Source organism: Struthio camelus, chromosome 4, assembly GCF_040807025.1.
Source record: "Struthio camelus isolate bStrCam1 chromosome 4, bStrCam1.hap1, whole genome shotgun sequence".
In the NCBI taxonomy this organism is placed as follows: Eukaryota; Metazoa; Chordata; class Aves; order Struthioniformes; family Struthionidae; genus Struthio; species Struthio camelus.
The window spans coordinates 53,183,396-53,202,009 of NC_090945.1; the positions used below are offsets into that span (position 1 = coordinate 53,183,396).

An 18,614-nucleotide genomic window follows, 5' to 3' on the forward strand; every position below is an offset into this window, starting at 1 on the left:
AAGATCAGTATATCTATTTAGATCTGACTTCTTTCTTCCAAATCATACCTAAAACTCAGAATGACCCCTCACTCATATACTTGAAGGTATACCAAGAGGCTACATGTGCCAAAAAACTGCAAATTTGTAAATGTGAAACATGTATTATTTGCCAACAGTAATTATTTCCTGTTAAAATTGGCAAGGGTGATTAAATTCATTTTTTTAGTATTTTGTGGAGGTTTTAGGAAGTTAATAGGGGAGGACTGTAATTCGTAATCCCACCTACCCTAACAAATAGCTGGAGTTAGTCCCTATATGAGCAGTGTTATGAACAGAAGTGTTTTCATGGAGTTTTGAAGAAATATTTGCATAAAGTAAATTCTGTACCTATCAATAGCATCAGGCAGTACATTGAAAGACCTTTGAGAACATGTTTGCCTTTCAAGGTACAACTTCAGAGCACTGAGGGCAACAGGTACTAGGATCACAGTGAGAAAAAAAATGAAAATAACCAGCAATAATATAATGAATAAGATTTTTTTTTTTTAGAAAATTGACGACAACTTGACATTGAAGACAACTGAATTTGCACTAAGGAGTTTATTTTTTATGAATTTTTATGAATGAAGGTTTTGTTTCTTGTTTTCTTCAAGATGAAGATACTTATGTTTATGTCTCAAGCATATGGAAAAAAAAAGTGTAAAGAGTCATCATCTATTTCTTGGTATTCACTTACCCATGCCTTATCAAGTAGATCCTTTGCTAGGAGGTTCCATGACTGCTACTTCTACAGAATTAGCTGCTTGGGATAGCAGAAAAGTGGTTACTTCACAGTAATGAGATGCTGTTTGAACATGAAACTGAAAGAGAGCTTCTCTGAGATGCTCAGAAAGAATTAGGACTGAATCAGGCAGGACATCCTAGAAGTAAGATGGGGGTGGGGGAGAACGTATACCCTTTCACTTTAAATCTAAGGAAGGCATAGCTCCCAATCCAAACAAAAAAACTATTTCATGAACCTAAAAAGAAGTTACTGTTTTTTTGTTTTTTTACTCCAGGTCAAGGAGAGTTGGGGCATGCGGAGAGAGAGAATGAGACAACATAGGCTTGTAAAAAGGAGATGGTAAAAGGGAAGTGTCAGCTACCCATGGTAGTCACACAGTGCTTGCTAGAACAGATCCAGGACTGTGGTCAGTTTTGCTTGTCAATTTTTAGTAATAGAAAATCTAGTAATCTAAAAAGCTCACAAGGAATATACATATCACAACATTTACTCCAGATAAATTATCAAAATATTGCTAATTCTGAAGATATAAAAAAGTTAGCATCTTATCTTACCTACCATTGTTTTCCTCCCAATATGAAGCTCTAATATTAGATGTGCTTCCCCCAGCTTTCAGTGCAACAAATTGCCTCAGGTTTTCAATGTATTTCTTCAAGTGTTAAATTAACAAACCAGCTCCAAAAGCTGACAGTTAGGAATGTTTCTGTGTGTTCATTTCCAGCATGAGACAACATTCACCCTGCAGACTCAGCAGTCTCTCTAGGACAGGTCTTCTGCTTAAAATGCAGACCATATTCAAAATGAGTATATTTACTATAAGAAAGAAGGATTTGGGCAGGGAGAAGGAGTTTTTTTGTTTTGGGGGTTTTTTTACTTTTACATAGCGAGTAAAAGAAAATAAGCATGTATTGGCATGAAATATTTAATCAGAGGCACAGGAAAAAAAAATTTCCTGAGGTCTCTGTGCAGACATTTCCAAAACTGTTCTTGTGATCCTTTGATAAAATTTTCATTAAAAGTCCGAGTCACCCAAGGAAGCTATTTAGTTTTTTCAATAGTATTTTATATTTCAAGGAGAAAAATAAGTTCACGTTTACTTACGAACTACCTCCTAGATTCTGCAGGCTAGTATAACATTCTTATGACAAAGAGACCTCATGCCATTTCTCTAGTTACCCTAAATTCTGCTGCAAAACATTGTTTTACTCATCAGCGCACTGACAAACATGCCTTCATAACACACATATGCATTTTCTGCTGTTTTACTGCAATATTTGTTCTTCATGACTAGCCATAAGTATCTATTACACTCATGACAAAGAGCAATCTAGAAGTAAATATTAACATTTAAGCTATTAGCCTAAGGAAAATGTGCACTTTTGTAAATAAGGAACCAGTACTTGAGATAAAGCATCAAGACAAGTCATGCATTACACACTTTTAATAGCATTGTGTATATAGCATCACATTGACTTTGATCACATAGTTGCATAAAAATGTATAGGGTTCATATTCTAAGTAGTTTACAGTGAGATTATGACCTAAGCTAAGCACAAGCCTAACTTAACTGTGCTAACAGTCCTGCAGCCATGCCGAAATTGCTTAATAAATCCTGGTCCAAAAAGTCAATGAATAGGATTTAGGAAAACTATGAAAGAAGGAAAAAGCAAAGTGATTTTCATCACATCCTTCAGCTGTGGAGAACTAAGTTGGATAAGTCTCAAGCCTCATGGCTGAACGAGGCAGCCACGCACAGTTATACATGATCTCATGGAAACCAGCACAGGGATGAGAGTGAAGGGCAGAGGTAGGAAGGTGTGAGGGACACGTGAGCACGAGAGGAGGGAATGGGAAACATACACAGATAAAAGCTCAGAGATGGACTAGAGACAACGTGACTTATGTAACAACTCAAAGGCAAAGATAAGGCATTTATTGAGGAAATAAAATATGTGCATCGCTCACCTCCCAGTGTCTGGGCACAGGATTGGTTATCGCCCATCCCTGGGTGTCTCAGGGCAGGAGAAGACCTGCAGCAACCCATCCAAGAAATGAGGCCTATAAAGCTCCAGCCAGACTAAGCTGCAGTGATTTGTACTCACATATCTGCTTGTCTGTAATTCAGTCCTACGCCTGCTAGTGAAAATGGCAGCTGGTATTGCCAAAGAAATGTTTTGAAGTGAAAAGGGACACATTAAAATGAGGTAGATGATTTAAGGGAATTTTTATGAATAGAATCCATGGAGATAAGATTCGTTATGTAGGATCTTCTTTTCTATAGGAAAAGAGAAGATCTTGTGGCATAGACATGAAATACTCTTAGGGTTTAACAGTGACCATTGATAGGATTAGAATGAGTCTGAAGGCATAAGAAGACACTCACAGGATATTAAGACAGTAACGAAGCAGGAAGATAATGAAGTACAAACTAAAGAAGCACGGCAGCACTAATTCATGAAAGTACGTTGCCAGTAGGAGGTTATGATCAACTAAGGGCAGCAGACTGAGAAGGATGAGAATGCAAAAGAGGCTATAGAGCTCTGAGGAAACTGAGACTGTTAATGTCAGGAATAGTATTTATAGCTACTACAGGAAGCCAGCACAAAGGAGATGAAGGGGAACTAGCAGGGAAGAAGTCTGGGCTACAGAACAAATTACATTCAAGAAGGTGATTGCTAAGGATAGAAAGAAGGGAGAATACTGAGTCAAGAAAGAGATCTTGAACGGTTCTTTGAAATTTTCTGTCTAATATGAGCTGCTTGTGGTGGTGAATAAGTCAAATGGGTGTTGACAATCACTGAAAAAGAACAAGGTGCAAAACAGAAGCACTGTAATCTTATGAATCTATTGCATATTTGTTGAATCACGATGATGGACAGAAGTCCACAAAATTGATAAGGACATAAAGGCTAACAGGGAATAATTATTCATAATTTTTCACATCACAAGAAGCAAAGAGCAGCCAAAGAAAGTATTAGACTGTAGATTTAAAATGAAAAAAGGAAGTATTTTTCACACAATAAATAATATATTATGGAACTTTCTGATCTCCACGGGAGAGGTAGGCTTGAAACATAAGGGTGCAGAAATATTCGCTAAACAAAAGTCTTTCAATGTCTATTAAATACAGTAATACAACTTACAGCTCTAGACCCCAGACTCCAAGGAACTGGAAGAGTATCTGGGGAAAGTTTCACCATATTTCTGAAGTGTTATATGTTCTCCATTACCCACTTAGAAGAGTCACTATGAGAAGTAGGATGTTGAGCGACTGACTTACACTTTTCCACCATATGCGAACACGCCCACAAACCCATACATGCACACACACAGAGTAAGCAAGGCATGCTTTTGAAGTTCTAATGCCGACTGGAGTACACTCTGGGGGAATGCAGATTTACCTGTATCCCATTCAGAAGAATGATTAGATAGCAGGCCATATAGAGCCAGTTCTATTCAACACTCACTTTTTATGGCTAAGTAAAAAAAATTTTTTATAAAATGCAGCTGTTGGTAAAGATTTCCAAAGGGCAGACATTCAGGTCCTGAGCCCTGCTGGACCTGTTTTAGGTACTCTTGGGAAGACTCAGTCTAAGAACAGGAGAGTCATGACACTCTGTTCCAGGAAAAGTAACTGCCTGACACCTTACACATTCAGGATGCAAATTCAGGCCAGGCAGGGATCAAAAATGTATTTAGCTTCAGAACTGAGTTCTTCATTTAGTCATTCATGTCAAAGTATCCTATTAGCTACAGCGAAGTTCAGTGTCTCTAGACCACTAATTTAGGGATAAAGTCACAGAAACTGTCAGACAATCATAAGAATATTTTGGCAAAAACATTCAGGTAAGTATAAAATTATTTTGAAATATAAAAGAATATTTGAAGTATTATAGAATCTTCTGTCTATTCTATTGCAATTATTCCAAGCCTGCCTTCCTTAAGAAGAAAGAGAAGAGTAGTGAGAGTAAGAGACAGAAAAGATGAGGTGGGGACCAATAAATAAAATCAAAGGCACTGAAGGTGGTCAGGGTCTCTGGGTACTGAGACCTGTAGGTTAAAGTCTTGTTGCTAGATCTGCTTTTACCAATAGAAATTAAGACCAACTCCAATTTTTATGCAAAAAGGGTACCTCTTTAAAATTATCATGGTTTCAAGTGCAGGTATGCCCTGTTGTGCATTTAATCTGATCTGGGATTAAGGCATATACGTAAAAAGAGATTATTTGTTGTCTAAAAAGAGATATTTTCCAATGCACTCTGCACTCAACACCTCCTTTTGATTTCTTTTCCTGGATGTCACCAGAATGTGTGGAAGATAATCCCTGAAAAATATCTCCAAACACTCTCATCTAACTGGGCAACGGAAGAAAGATGTGGGATAGAGGAAAGGATGGGAGGATGGAAGGAATCCATGCCAGAACTGCCTTTCTTATGTGAACTTTTGTCAACATTACTGCAGCCTTTCTACTTTTCAGAACAGGAATATATTGAGCCTCTATAAATAGTAGGTTGTTCGTATGTTTTTCGTTCAGCTCCCACTACAGATGTTCCTAGTAGGTATGGGAAGGTCCTGATTTTTATTCTTCTAGTCCCAATATTCTTGGCTACCATTAATTATTTCTGTTCAGTTTTGTTTTAATACTTGATGCACATTATTAATCACCTCAGCAAATACCTCCTTTTCTTTAGGGAACATATATCACTGCACCAGACCCAGCTAACTGTCACTTAGGCAAGATCAGAGGGTGTATACAGCTATTACTCAATGTTATGGCCCACTGCTCTAAATCCATTCCATGTCTTGTGCTTCCAGAACAAAGTTAAGATTATGCACAGCAGATATCTGTCTTAAAAGATATATGTGATTTATAATAGTAACAAAAGTAGAGGAACTAAGAGAATAAATACCTTGTAGATACAGAAAGAGCCATTATTATGTTAAATTTCACATCAACACCTTAGAATCAAAAATTGATGAGAGATGTTGCCAGAAAAACCTGTAGTCAGCCCCAGGTTAGTCGTTAAGGAAATATGTAACTTCTCCCATGTGTCTTTAGCTAAACTATAGACATCGTTTTGTCACAGAATATTATTTGTTCCTTGTATTTCCCCATAGTAGTGTTGTGCACGTTGTTTATATATATGTGTGTCACAACTAACCTTCAGTTATGTATGTGTCCCATAATGTTTAAAGTGTATTCTCATATTTCCCATCCCCTGTAGTCATAAATACACAGTCATCAGAAAGATGGCAGTTAAGTGTAGAAACCAAAACAGGCTGCTTTGCTAATAACCAGCTGGATGAACATAATACTTCTGTATTACATACTGTTGTATTATATAAAGGTAGGTCTTCAGAAAATTTCAATATAGATTGTCATTTAAAGTACAATCTTCTTTTTTATACGACCCAAGTAGATATGAAAACATATCTATTTAATTAATTTGCATGTAATTTTGGATCCACGAGAAAGTGAGTTGCCCATATACTATGATCTTCTGCAACTTCCTTACATACACTGTGTAATGAATATTTCTCTGTTTCTAAAGGCTTTACGATTTCAGTGGATGCATACAGCTTAATATTCAAACTGAATGCATCTAAAGAAATATTCTCAGATAAGTGCAAAAATGGATGAAAACAGCTGCATTACTCTTGCAAAACTTTCCTTAAATAAAATACTTTAAATTGTGGTTTTGAAAAAATCGAAAAATATGAGAACTAAAACAGAATACAGTTTTAATCACAGATACATACATACACTATATCAGTCCCCAAACACCAGAGACAGAAACATTGTTATTTGCAAACCACAGTAAATCTCTTTACAGGAAAAAGGCTGGAAGGTAAATTAATATCCATGTCAAAACCATGCGCTGGCAGGCCCTCTGGCTGTTCTAAAGCAGATGGACAGGAGCCTTAGCTACTAGATTTTTAATCTATTTTAAGTCTTCAATATAGGAGCAAAAAATAAGTTGACTTCTGCATGTGCATGCACGTGTGTGTGACTGAGTCCATTGCTAGTAGGGATAAAGAACTGAAAATACACACTTTCAAGCATCCTTCGCTTTGCATCTTTTATTGGCAAGATATACTGAACAGTAATCATGAGTGCAGCATTCAATAGCCCTACAAAATGAGTTTTCTGATTTAATAGGACAAAAATCTTTGCATATACTTTCATTTCAAATCACTGTTGATGAATCATGCCATAATTACAGTAGAATTTAACTGTAGTCTGGTTTGGTGCTTTTATCTGTGCAGGCCTAACACACAGTAAGAGAATCAGTACAGTCAATGAATGAACACCCTTATTCATGTAAGAATAAGTTTACAGTTTTAAAATTCCATGTTCCTGAAACAGCCTCTCTTTGTCCGGACTGCCAGCTGAGGACCCGGTCCACCAAGGAATTCTTACTAAAATTCACCATTTGCTGACTGCTTTTTGGAATGAGTTGGAAAAAACTTAATAATGTCCAGACTAGTATTCAATCATACATAATAAATCGCCAGTGTAAGGAACACAAACAAACCCAAAGTCAGTGGATTGCACTAAGGAAATTAGGAGGAAAAATGATTATCACTAGTGTCCCGACCCAAAGAATAGAATCTCACTGACTTCAATGTTCTTTGAAATAGGATCTAAGTTCATTCATGAGGTGATCACTGTAGATCCCAGACATCCTCCAATCACTTACATACCCATGCAGAGAGTGAGAGAGATACATATAGATAAAAGGGAAGGGTGTATTTTTTTCCTGGAGCTCTGGAACAATTGTGGACTGAGATTATACAAAACTATTTTATATACTGTAAAGTAAACAAAGCAAATTCACATAAAGCAAAATATTCAGCTTAAGCAGAACCAGGTGGAGATTTGTCCTTTCCTTTTTTTCTAATTTTCTTTGTTTTCCTAGTGAGAGTTTTCCCAAAGTGAACCCTTTATAGCCTTAATCCTGTGCCTGGAGAGATCCCAACATAAATATGAACCATCACAAATATTAGTATAAGTTTCACAGATAGGCCATGGGTGAGATAAGGGTGGAAAGCAAGACTGTGAAAATTTGTTCAGCAGAGCTGAAATGAGTAGCAGACGGCAAGAAACATACAGAAAGATAAAGAACGTCAGTGCAGACGTGCCCCATTTTCATCTGAAATTGCTATGACACAGACCACAGAGGTGGAGGTGGAAAGCCCTCAAGAGTTGTGCAATGAAGAGGAGTGTTGCTTTTATTTATTCATGCCTTCTCCCCTTCAATTTCCCATTCTAGAATTTGTATAGCTGAAGAGTACAAAATCTATTTTTTTCTTAAAAGAGCAAGAGCAAGAAGACTTATTTCTTGAAAAGCCTATTCTAGCACATACAGATACAGGGCTGCTCTGAAAAGTACAAAGCTTAGGTATTGATGTTGACAGGCACAGAATACCATATAATTTCACCATATAGCTAAGGGTCAGATATTGCAGTTCTTAGAGAAATAAGACTCCCATTGACATCCATAGAGTTTTGCTTGAGGTCATAATGAGGATCAGACTTTAAATCACACTGCAGCTGCCAGAATAAGACAAAAACACTTTCAACGCGTTACTTCTTGCTCACTGTATTTCAAAAACATTGAGTATCACCCACCTGCAGTTTAGCCATTTGATTTAAATACATACCAACGTACCTGACTGAGACATCTGTGTCCTTCCATTTCTAGAATTAAGTAACTCAGCTATGAATGTGACATAATGTTCAATGAGTCTCCTTGATCACTCTGTTTTTTTTTATAGACACTTTTTTCAGGCTCTTCTAGCTGAAATAATGCAAGGAGCATATAATTTTAAAATTCATCTCTTGGTGATACTTTCGTGTAACTTAACAGAGTTTAAATGCTAAAAAGATTCCAAGTTTTATTTCTGCTCCTTCTTTTCTTCTTTTCTTCATAATATATATCTTTTTTAGTGTGCCTTTTGTCTTCCAAGTATACGTGCAGAAAGAAGTGAAAGTGTAACTAAGTTAGGTAACAAAAACCATAAGCACTACCAACAATTTATAAAAAATAGGAAATGACACTGGAAAACATTCTTGACAACATATTTATGAATACAGCATAACCACTTGCACAGCAGTATATTAAGTTCTTACAGTGACACACAGGACCACAGATAATTTGCAAAGACAGTAAGTAACATAGAGACAGAGGGTCCAAAGAAAAGGCTTCACAAGCAGAAATGTCTCTGAGAGCTGAAAAGAGAGTGGTCTAAAGAGAGTGGAAATGTAGATGAGAGGCCACTTCTAAGCTGAAGAGAGTTGGGAGGGGCAAGACTCAGGAGAGCTCAGATCTGCAGCCCGGACAGTGAAAGGGCAGGATGGAAGAAATGCACAGAGGGGAAAGATGCTAAACAAGAGCCAGTAAGTTCCAGGACACTCTTGAATCAAAACTAAGCGTATACGGTTTTAATTACTTTTTATGTAGATCACAGTCCTGAAGTCGCAACTAATTGCTAATGAGAAGCCTCTTGCATGCACAAATACTGAACAGTCTTAAGTAAATGTATGGTGCTATGGAGGGGAGTTTGTGCGTTATTAAAATTCTGGGTTATCTCTGCAGAGAGAACTGCAGTGATAACAGCTTAAGGGATGCAAAAATGATGGCTAGCATATTTCCACAACGAGAAAACTCACATTCATGATAACCAAACAAAACCAATGTCTGTAATGATATAATAAGAAGGAGAAAAGCTAGTACTATATACTTATCTAAGTCTAGTGCAGCTCACAATAGCACTAGTGACTTCAGTCAAATTTGTCCTGAGTATCATCTGTAAAATAACTCTCAACCACCTCCTGTACCTCTGTCTAGCCAAGGAAGGGATAAGAAGAAAATTTATTTTAAAAAGAGGAGTAAACTTAATGACTGTCCATTCATAACAAAGTAGACATGCTGCAGCATTTACAGTGTTTGCTACTGTACTTGGTATGCAAACGAATTAGAAGTATTTGCAACTCTCTTCTAACGCGTATGTTAATGAATTAATCAGAGTAGCCATTCCAGAAGATTTTAATTACATAGGCCTAAATGTCAAGGTTTTAAACAGGGAAATTAGATGTTTTCATAAATTAGCAGTTTTGTGAAATATGTATGCCTATGAATAGGACAATTAGGATTTTTTTCAGATAATTTAGTTTAAAATTAAAAGCTACATGAAAGTCTCCTTAGACATTTTTAATAGCTTGGCCTAGTTATGAATAATTGCCGTTGACACAGGATTTACACATGTCCTTACACTATGTCATTTTCTCAAATGCAAACAAGACACCTGCTGAGTATTAGCTTCAGGAAGCATGTCAAATATAAATCAGCAAGTAATTAGCCCTACTATGCACATGGAACTTTATTCATCTTAAAATAGTCTTTCTAGGCACTTTTAACACTTAAGGTGGAGGTTAAAGAAGAGGTATTCATAATATATATACATAGGAATACTTTCCCCTTTAAGAAGTACGGATAATTTCGATATTATAATGGTAGCTTTTCATAGTATTTTTTTTCTTTTTTTCCTGATACAGTTTACATTCAACAAGTCTATCCATAGGCCTTAGCAGAGTTTCTGTAGTTCAAATTATGTAGAGGTACAGACTAAATTTGTAGAAGTACAGATTATTTCATCAGAGGGTTTTCAAATATCTGTGATTGTTAATATTATAACATGGTGACTTTTTTAGGCTAATGTCCTCTTGCTGCATGCACACCCTGTGGTGAGGCAAGCGCTGTTATTGTAGTAACATTTACTAGCATAATTATATGCCGTGCTAAATGTATACCTATTCATGAAAGGCTACCGCTATCAATTTTAAACTTAATACAATCTACAGTTAGGAAAATAATTGCTGTCTGATTAGTTTTATCGGTTGGTTTAGCTACAAAAAGAAAAACCAGACATTTTTCTGCTACCTGAAGGAAGAAAAAGCATTTTTATACCAAATATTATATAGCAGTACATGCACTTCAGTTTTGCTCTTTCTTTGAACTGTTTATAGTCAGCTACTGTAGCATCTACTGCTAGTCTTTTAGTTACATTGCTAGTGTAGTTCTCCAGCGGGCAACTTTTTTAAAAGAAGTCAACAAAAAAAAAGCTTGGGTGACTGTGACCCAACAATGCAAGGTCTATTGGGAGCTACACTGGCTAGTCCATGTGTGGAGGATTTTATTTGGATACTAACTCTAACTAAAAATGCATTAGAGTGCTGAAACCACTCTTTCTGAGATATGAACCGAAACTGCACTGTTTGGGAGACAGAATCATAATTCTATTGTTTCTCCTTCATTTAGGAGTATTGTCTGGGATATAGTGCCATCAGTTTTCAAAAAAATTCAAAAGAAGGAGCTAAATTAAATTCTATTTACCTTGCAGGCATTCGCTATTCTTTGCATTTAATCATCTTTTTCTCCTCCCCCTCCCAGATAACTTCATTTGTTTGTGAATTAATTTGAAGAACATTTTTGGTTTTAAAGTTACTGTGGTGGCCACTGGTTGTCCTATCAGTAGTAACCCTTTCCTTCCCGGCGGATGTTTGACCAAGTAACACACTACTTGAGTGTGAACCTCGGCCTCTTTAAAATCTACTTAACTTTAGGAATGCAGAACAGTGGGACCTTGGCAGGAGTAGAATTTGCAAAATTTGATCATAGTTCCTCAGGACCTTTCTCTTTCTAATTTTCTGTAAAAAAATCACTGCTCTAACTCAAACTAATTCAAAGACAAATGCTGAATAATAAATATCCTGTATGGTCTGATTTGAGTCCGCAGGAGTACTTCATCACTGTTTGGATGGAGCCCAGCAGTGGCTGTATTAACATTGTAAGAAAAGTTTTACAATATTCAGGACAAAATGATTTTGTTTTGTTTTCTATTTATTTGCTTTTTTTCTCAAGTTAACGCATGAATTAGAAATGACCAGCAATGAATAAAACATAGTCTACACGATACACCTGAGGTGAAGTACCAAAAAAAAAAAAAACCTTAAATTTTGTAAAGAAAACCTGAAGAACAAATTATTGTAACAAAGGTATCCAGAGAATTCAAGCTCAGAAGGTTCAGGCATGTCAGTCACTGTTAAATATTAATAACATAAAGAGTAACAGAGAGATCAAAAGTGATGTTCCACCATTGAAACTACTGCTTAGAGAATATTCCAAGAGTTTTTCCTGCATCATTTGCTACTTTTGCCTTCTTCTGCTACACATGAACTGTAGAACATGCACATAGTGTATTTCTAACTGCTAGTGATACGCATAACTAGTAATGGAATATTTCTGTATTTTATTGTGAGACACAGGGCATATTAGTTTGCGCTAGTTGCTCTTATCTCCGAAGATAACCCCATGAACATATTCATCTGAAAGTTCATATGAAGATATACATGAATTAACCAAAGAGAGTGGGATAAGCTCACCACAGAGCAAATATCCTGCTTTGTGGAAGTTATATTTTATAAACACCATCTGCCAGCTTTAAGGGTTTAATCCTACACATCAGAGGTGCTGAGTGTTGTTTGTGCAAGCACGAGATAGATAAAAAAAGATGAGCTGCAGAGGGGGCACAGAAAAGCTTTCTGCTGCATTAGTGGGAAAGCACCACTACATAAATGTCAGCTCGTTCCCATCTAGCGACAGATGTTAAGGCTAAAGATGAGAGAGCAGAGCTTAGCGTCTCGCTGACAGTTCAGAATGACACTTAAGTCCACATCTCTCCCGACACACCGATTGCCCTTATCTACCCTGTGCTAATCAGAGATGAGCAAAAAGCTGAATAACTTCTGCGCGATACTTTTCTCTTTGTCCAGGGCTTACCCACACATGAAAACGGTGTTGCCGATGCCCACCTCTCCTCCTCTCCCTACTGCACAAGGACTAAAAAGAACATTTACCCTCTATTAAACTCCCTCTCTTTTTCCTTTTTCTATGCAGAGTCATTTATACTGTGCAGTTCCTGTATTTTGGCATTCTTCCTCTTGTTTGCATTAAAACTGGCATGCTGAGTGTCTGTTTAGCATTAGACATGATTAGGCCTTCCTTTGAAAGGAATTTCTTTTTAATTTTTATGCTTTTTTCTTCTTTTTTTAAAAGCTCTCAAAAGCCCGAGGCCAAACAGCCATTTTTAATTTTCATGAATAAGGTATCGCAAATAAGGGGATCCCAAGGCCCCCTGGCTGCTTTGGAATTCTTCATAAATACCAGAAGAACTTGAACTCTGCTCACAAAGCACCATGCCCAGTGGTTTTTTCTTTGGGGGAAAATCCTACAAATACCCGGAGGAAATCAATTGTGCCAAAATTCCACCTTGCTGTGTATGGGCATATAGCTGTATGTCTATTAATTCCACCTAATTTGCAGTACCAAATCTTATTATTTTTCTGGCAGTTTATCTGACTCTAACTGTCATTTTAACATTAAAAAAATTATCAGGACACAATAAAATATGGTAAGATTGTGAAGAACTTTTCTGTCACTGGATCCAGAGCATAAAAAACTGCATTGCCAAATGCCTTCTGATATTGAATAATATGACGGCAATATTCAGCCCCATAAAAATATGACTTAAAAATTAAAATCTTAATCACTACTGTTTGGGACCATATAAGTACAATTATTATATTCCCCTTTTTTTCAAGATTCAGAAACTGAAAAAATATGAAATGGAACAAAATCTAAGAAGTTTCACAAAGAAAACGTTCAGAAATTCAAGTTTACTAACTTGAAGCTTACTATTTACAAAATAGCCTTATTTCTGTTAGGAGGAAAAAAAAAGAGAGAGAGAGAATCTCTACTTGTGTAACAGGAATTAGAAAGCATCTTTGTGTTGACTGAAAGTATGGTCTTTCTTCTCAAACCTCTTCAGTGTTGCTTTCAACCTGCAACCTCTCCTGAAACTGTTGTCACCAGTTTCTAACAACCTCCTCCTCATCAGACTTCAGGACTAGTATACCAGCCTCCATTTGCTGCACATATCACCTGCCTTTAACACTATGTCCCCAAAACAGTGGTCTTTTATGTTTCAACTCTGTCATAAGGAACGATGATTTTTTTATTACTTCTTTATTCCATAAGACCATCAACTCACTAAAATACACAGCCCATTCATTTCTCTTCCAGAAGTATTTTCCCAGTGTCATCTTGGATTGTCTCCTAAGGATAAGAGTTGCAGCACTCGGTTCTCTTATTTATAATTTTTAAGTTTCTAAAAAAAAGGTTAATAACATACCATTTCTCCACTTCTTTTGACAAACACTTAAAAAATACACTCTGCAGATAAAAATCTTGTAAGCAAAGAAGTCTGAGATTAGGCTTGATGGCAAACGGTTTTCCCACCCCATAGTGCTTCTTGTCATTCTTTCTTAAATTTTCTCACATAGTTTTCTGCAGTAAGGAAAGGCTTATCCACAAAAGAACCATGAGCTCAGCCCAAGCTCAGAGAATGTAGAAAACACACGATTAAGCCCTGTTGTCTGAAACTTTTACTGCAAGGTTAAAACTTGTATCTTGCACAATTTAGGTGACTACCCAGATAAGTTCTGTTCTCATACAGTGCTCACATTCTCTTTTGTGTAACAGTATGAACTATGATTTCCACGCTGGAGTTAACAAAAATGTTGTCATGAGAGTTGTGTTAAAACTTACAAATACATAAAATGAATTTTTTTTGATTGTGAGTACAACCTTCTTAATTTCTGAACAACTGTAAGTATTGAATTCATAATCTTTAGGACAAGAATGCTAAAGCTGTTAAAGGTGGCAGACAAGTTCAGGGTTTCAATCACATCAGTAAAAGAAATTCTTACATGGTCAGAATACTTTAGTATTTATTTTAAGCATAACATTTCAACTGGGGAAAGCATGCAACTCTTGTTTCAACATTTTATAAAAGGAAATATTCCTCTTCTCTTTTTAAAATAATATGCTTATTCCCAGAATGACCTAAATTAAGAAAAAAATGGAAGGGAATAATGTGCTGAAGGGGCAGAGAAATTTCTAGTTAAGTAGTTCAGATCTGACAGATTTAAAATTAGTGTTGTTGAGTTTTCTGACAAAGGAGTTATTAGTCTTATTTTTATTAGGTTTGAAACATTTCTGCTTTCAATTCTCCTACTGAAGGGAAGACTTCTGTCATCCTTGGTATGATCAATAAGAAGTGGATGAAGCATAAGAAATAGCTAAGCAGTCTCAACAAATACCTAGGATCTCAACTGATGGATGTTCTTTACACATTTACAAAGGCTTAAATAGCAAATGGAAAACAAAGGAGGTAGAGATAGCAAAGAAGTTAGAGGATTAATAGGAAAGAATTATATTCAAGATGGTAAAAAATAGAGGCATGCTACAGAGTAACAGGAAGGATAAACATGAGTGAAGACGACAAAAATAACAGAGCATCTTAGTTTTATGGTGAGCTCTAACTTCTCCAAACCTTTTATAGAACTAGAGAGTTCCATTAAGAATATGACTAGGACAGAGCCATCTTCTCCCTATTAGACTGAATATAGTGTGCAGGTGACATACTGAATACAAATGTTAACGTGCTACAGATCATGCTGCCAGAGAAATCTGAAGTTAGTTAGTGGAGCATATCCACAGGCAAACAGGACTCCTGGAACAGGCAATCCCTAAACATCTGCATAAGTGCCTTCTCCCAGTTGATGAAAATCAGGATTGCCATTCCCTGGCATTGCAGGAGACTCTGAAAGCTCATATGCCCTGGAGGAGTGAATCAGGATAATCTCTTCAACAGCATCACCAGAAGTAAAGCAGTGTCTGTGGTGGAGTTTGAAAACAGCAGGCTAGTTCTTCTGCTTATATCACACTTAAAACGGAGTTCAATGCAATCCCTTTAACCTTGGGGGGAACTCAACACCTGTCGATATAAGGGAAACAGAAGGATGTAGCCCATAAAATATCAAATAATTATCTAAAATAGATGAGTGATTAAAATAACAGTCCTATTATCTCCTTCGTATTTTGCCTCCATGCTCCATTTTCTCTTTCCAGAATCCAACAGTACAAGAAAGGACAGGAAACAGCAGAAACCTGAGGTCACATTAACACCAGGTGTTTCACCATAAGAACTTTGTATCAGGGACTGCCAGGACTTTGCTTCTATATATGCCATGGGGAAAGACAGAGATACTGCAGTTTTAGGGAAGTCTGGAATTAGGAGGTGTCTACTTGGATTGCACATACATCAAAAAGGATTTGTTAAGCAAGCTTATTTTACTTCAGTGAGTTTCTTTGGAGGCATGCAGACTTAAAAGCCTTGCTTGTTTCATATTTATCTTGTGAGTGGTACCTGGATTTTTTTCCATATAGACTTAGATCATATAACTACTTATTATTGAGGTTTTCTTTGTAAACTCTTAAAGAACAATATTGGGGAAATTAAAACATTCAAAACAACATGAAATATTTATCTACTCTATATTTTGCATATTACATGGAAAAAATGCAGGCTGGAAGTAAGCTAGATTTAGTCTGGCAAAAGATTTATGAATGACAGAAAGGGTAAACTTAATTATGAAAAAAGGAACAGGCTCCCTGAGCACACATTTCAGGGTTTGCCAGCGTTTTGATAAAACCTTGCCTAGAAGCCTCAGACCACCTACACAACCTCTCAAATGAGGAGCACAATTTCATACAAAGTCTCGGTTACCAACGAAGCAAGTCAAAAGGAAAAGTCTCACCCGAACACCGTGCAGCGACCCTGCTGTGCTCTCCTGGCATTCCTGGAACTGGCTACGACACAGCATTTATTTCAGCCACATCGCAGGTCTGAAACAGCGCGTTACTTGTTAATTTGAGTCTCCAACTTAATGATACATCAGCAGTGTGCTTTTCATGTGTATTTTCCAAATGCCGTATTTAAATATGGAACCGAGGAGGAAAATTAAGTTTAAAACAGAAAAGTGCTTTCCATTCTGTGCTTTTGCTGTAACATTCAGGAGTTATTATCATGTCTAAGATGACAAGACTTTTTTTTCATACATGTTAAAAATCCAGTAGGCCACATTGTCAGAGTCTTCACCTGCAATACAATAGGGTAGTAAATATGCAAAAGCCCTACCCTCTTCTCCCCAAAAGCCTAAGAGCTAGCTGCAGTCTCTGTTGAGTAGAGCACAGGAGCGTGGCTGCAAAGCGCTTTTGTCATACTCACCCTTGGGAGAGCGGGAACGCTGAATGGGAGCAGCAGACACAATATCCTTCTCTGGCACAATCACAAGGACATTAGAGGTAGCTATGGGTACTCCTGAGGAAGCTCCCCTAGCTTAGCGGCGTTGCTATTTCTATTTTCCCAGAGCACGTCCAGGCTGCAGTGGGTCTAAGGACAAGATCCGATCTGCAACTGCCTTGCAGCCCGGCAGCGCTGCCCCACTCCCAGGCCAGCCAGCCACAGCTGCACTGCCTCGCAGCACAGCCCCAGGCTTCACATTTAACTTCTTGGCAGAAACAAGTCCCTCTGCTGACTGGTGGTTTCTGCTAAGGTAGCTGGCTTCAAACTACCAGCCTGCGCCGTGTCAGCTTCACCACCTCCCTCTGCAGTGGAGCTGCCTGCCGGCATATCCGTAAGGCAACCCCAGTAGGGTGACCCAGCCGCCAGCCCCGGGCGGACAGGGACATCAGCGGGCAGGAACAATTTGATAGCAGGTTCACAGTAGTACGGCCGAAGTAACTTCTTAACTCTTTAAAAGTGTAATTTTTTTCTGTTTTTTTTTTTTTTTTTTTTTGCAGTAAGCCCCCTTTGAGCCAGATTTGCCTCGTGTAACACAGCACAGTGTTTCATTTCTCAGAAGACTAAGCCTGAATTCCTTTTATTTTTGTCCTTGAAAATCTAAATAGAGGAGTCATTACCTCTGGTTTTGAACTACAGGAAATGCCATTTCCACAAGAATAAACTTTATTACAACACCCACTTTTTCCATTATGCCTTTTCAGGCTGGTCTTCTCTTTCTTTACAAATGGCGTAATTCAAAGAAACTGACTTTTTTTCCTCTCCCAAAATATCCTTCTGTTCTATCTCTAAACAATTAAACATGAGTCACTGTAAAATTACTGCCAAATACAGTCTGTTTGGTATGGGCAGTTAGTTTAGTTTCCTCATTTAAAAAAAAAAAAGATGATCTCGGTAGAAGGGTCTAACAGCACAGGTAGATTTATATTTCCTCTGGTTACATCTATGTGAACTTCAATATCTGAAAGCTATTTGCTCCGGAGCAATGTGTTTATGCAAACAAAACCTCACAAGAAGGTGTGCTGCAGAAGCATACTGCTATTTAAGGATTTTTAAGATAGTGTATGCCACATCTGATTTTTAGTACATTATTCATAGTGCAATTTTCTTGAATATTTCCATATGCCACCCTTTCCAGGGACGGTACATCTCAAAGGAGTGTTTTACATCCTCTGTTGCTGGTCCTTCCTGGAGGCAATGCTTATATAATTGCTATTTCATTGTTGTAGAAAAATAACTTTACCAGTAGCTATTTTAAACTGCTTTCCTGTGAAAAAGAAATAATTACTTCTATACCACTTTTAAAAATTCAATGTGTGTGTAAATGGAGAGGAGGCAGAAAATAGATGCATCCATGTGTTGATTTTATTGGAGAAATTGCCAGTAAGTATAAAGTGGAACGATTGCATCAAGTCTCAGGTTCTGACAGCAATGAAAAAAGGCAGGAAACAGGTATGGGGGTGGGAAGGAGAGTATATGTATGCTGCGGGCTTGTTTATGTTTTACATTTTGAAAAAACATACCCACTCCATTTCCCCACAGCTGGTTTTTAGTTGCCTGCTTAAAAATGTTTAGCAAA

General features: G+C 37.3%; 1 long non-coding RNA gene across 1 annotated transcript; it reads right to left on the reverse strand.

Moving 5' to 3' along the window:
• Positions 1–6,739: 6,739 nt before the first annotated feature.
• Positions 6,740–17,325, reverse strand: LOC138067206 (uncharacterized). Its single transcript, XR_011141046.1, has 3 exons — positions 16,961–17,325; positions 16,491–16,578; positions 6,740–15,667 (listed from the first exon to the last, which is right to left on the reverse strand). It is a non-coding gene; the product is annotated as an uncharacterized lncRNA (long non-coding RNA).
• Positions 17,326–18,614: the final 1,289 nt, after the last annotated feature.